This window comes from Octopus bimaculoides, chromosome 10 (genome assembly GCF_001194135.2).
Source record: "Octopus bimaculoides isolate UCB-OBI-ISO-001 chromosome 10, ASM119413v2, whole genome shotgun sequence".
NCBI lineage: Eukaryota > Metazoa > Mollusca > Cephalopoda > Octopoda > Octopodidae > Octopus > Octopus bimaculoides.
In genome coordinates, this window is record NC_068990.1 from 319240 (window position 1) to 322685 (window position 3446).

Genomic DNA, 3446 nt, shown 5'->3' on the forward strand with positions numbered 1-3446 from the left:
CCCATGAGCACTATCTTTTGGACTTCAGCCATTTTGGGGTTTCCTGGTATCTGAGCTAGGTAGTAATCAGCCCGTTATTATTATTATTATTATTATTATTATTATTATTATTATTATTATTATTATTATTATTATTATTATTATTATTATTATTAATATTAAGATTAAGGCACGAGCTGGCAGAATCGTTAGCGCACCGGGCGAAATGCTTAGCGATATTTCGCCCGTCGCTACGTTCTGAGTTCAAATTCCGCCGATGCCGACTTTGCTTTTCATCCTTTCGGGGTCGATTAAATAAGTACCAGTTACGCACTGGATTTGATGTAATCGACTTAGTCCCCTCCCCCAAGCTACTCTTGTGGCAAAGATTTTAAATTATTATTATTATTCTACCTACCTACCTACCTACCTACCTATTTACATGCACACGCGTGTGTGAAGATTTGTCCTCTGTATTCTCATGTCTTCACAAAAGGAGAAGATGTCATTAATATGTTATGATCCGACCGTCGCCAGTAGTCTGCCTCACAGCTATGGTAGGTAACATCACATGTTGCTGTATTTCATTCATTCATTCATTCTTTCTTTTATTATGGGATTATGTTTGCATATTGGAAATTTTCACACGAGCATAGACCATTTTTGTAAAAGGTGTGCCCGCCTACATTCACAAATGTTTTGCATGCGTGTACGTGCTTGTGATGTGTGTATATGTATATATATATATGTGTGTGTGTGTGTGTGTGAGTGTGTGTGTGTGTGTGTGTGTGTGTGTGACTACGTGATGGGCGCGCACGTGTTTGTGTGAGAACGCGCGTATATAATCCAGAGTATAGTTACAGAGTGTCTCAGGAAGATTTACCCACGTTTAAAACTCTTTCTAAAGAATATCGCTTCTGGTAATATTGTCTACATCTTACATAAAAATTTGCAAAAGTTTTTTGTTCATGTGGCTTTTGTTTCGTTTATCTAAAACAATTTTGTAAACAAACATGGTGTCGAAAGCAAAACATGATCAGATTGTCGCTTTGAAAACAGCGGAAGTGAGCAAGAAGGACATAACAAAATAGTTAAATGTGTTCTGTAAAACTGGTCAATACTTGAAAACAATATATGGAGTCCGCTACTACCTCTAGCGAGCCAATTCCTGGTAGGAAACGATCAATTCGTATCAAATAAACTGTGAAAACGCGAAGGAACCGAAATCCCTGCCGGAGCGCAAGAAAAGCTGCAAAAGTTCTTGATATTTCGAAATCGTCTTTGCACAAGATTTTAAAAGACGATTTAAAGCTAACTGCATACAAGAAACAGACTCGGCAGTTAATTTCAGCAGCTTCAAAGAAGAAACGGCCATAAGTTAATCGTGATCAAGCAAACTTATGATCAATTGCATTCCATTCGAAGCACTCCAGTCTTTTTTAGGCATATCTAGAACTATATTATCTGTTTCTTAATATAGTTAATATATTGTTAATGTGATATTTGAGAGAAATATTTTCTGCTATTTTAACACATCAAATATGTGCGTGCATGTGCATAAACCGGTATTTGTGTAATGGGTGTGAGTATCCTGTTGTTACAAAAGACTATGTGCTTCATTATTGTTTTTGTGTGTGCACGTGTGTATGTGTGTGTGTGTGAGTGTGTGTGTGTGTGCGTGCGTGCGTGTGTGCGTGCGTGTGCGTGCGTGTATGTGTGTGTGTGTGTGTGTGTGTGTGTGTGTGTGTGTGTTTCGTATGTATATATAACTGTGTGCATGTGTTCGCCCAGGTAACTCCAATGAAGAAACCCTGGAATATTTTACAAATCTTCACTGTACCGCTAACCGACTGCATTTGAAAAATGCAATCACTCTGTTCTTTTTTGGAGAATCTTAAGGTTTCTATGCAGATCTTTTATATAACCCAATTCACCCATGATGAAAGGTATATAAATGAAAAAGATCTATAGACAGGATATAAGAGCTGTAAGTTTCTCATTATTTCTCCATAAACGTTTTCCTTTTCAACAATTCTCAACATGATATTCACATCCATTGGGAGGCTGAGCTCTACAACGGTGCATGATTTTTACTCCCTTTCCCGTACAATATCTGGCCTGTTGTGCTTATACCGGACCACTGTCTGTATTGGAATGTTCTGCAAAGGTGTGAATACTTTCTAGATCTGGCAAAACTTGGACATGACCGCCAGAACAATCCTTTCTGCGTATAGCACTGTCGATGATTCTAACGATAATGGTATGCTCCGACGGAAAGTGGCCTCTTGCGAATATTTTTCAAAAACTGCTGATATCGTCATCACTGGTATAACACAATCGATATTTTCCATCACAATTTGGAGGTTTTGCGGTATAGCTGATCAGGTATTTAGAGGATATCTCTTGTTATTGGATATCAAAAGTGTAGCTTTTTCGGTGAGAGTGATGTATTCATTACATATCTAAGAGAGGTTACTATTTCTGTCATTAAACTATACCATAATGTTGTTGGTATTCTTTAGCTTGTGGGATATGTACCCATGCATAACTTTCTGTTGGTATGATGAGTATTTCTCCTCTAAACCTGCTTAAGTAGGTCAATCCAACTACTTTTAGTTCATATGGAATATGCGTACTCAGAATACTTGTTCAAAAGCTCTTCGCCTAATCTCACGATGTTATTACTTTCTCTGTTGCACATACACTCGATATACACATTTATCTCTTTAATGTACAGAGGTGTCATCTAAGTACACAATGCAGCATTCAAAGGCCGTCTGGACTGATCTTATGCTTCTACTTCCATCCCTCCGTTTACATAGGTCCTATCAATGTCACTCTTAGTGCGGAAATTACCAGTCCTTGTCAGTATCTTCCTGGTTCTGTTGTCCAAGCGGAAGGTTTTTTTTTCACTTGTCTAGTCTGGCATCCCAAATGTTGATATTAACACTGATACTGCGAAAGCATTGCGGGATAGAGTTTTACTGAATGGAGAAAACTATGATCTCCGTACCTTTCGAAGTCTGCTGAAGCATTCTTCTGTCACTCTAGTTTTACTCACAGCACCAGCATATGCAATATTCCAGTCGAATCTTAGGTATTTATAACATTCATCACGGGTGATAAAGGAGATAGAGCACTGGTATCCATATTCCCTACCTGGTCGATAAACGTTTGCCCCACACCCCGTTCACTTCTAAATATAAACGCTTAAGCTGACCAAACCATATTCTTATGTCATGCGAAAATGTTGTGACCAGTTCTAGCTGTCCCTTGGTGTCACGAATATTACTTAAATATGATATAAGTTTGTCAACCAAAAGGGTGTGGGTAATATTAATTTTCCTTTCGTCAACAGATACTAATATGTAATCCTTGCATTTCCTTAAGAGGGCTGATAAGAGGATCAATGCTGAGCAGAAAGGCATTGTAAATAAGTTGCATCTCTGTTCCTGCTGATGCCCTAA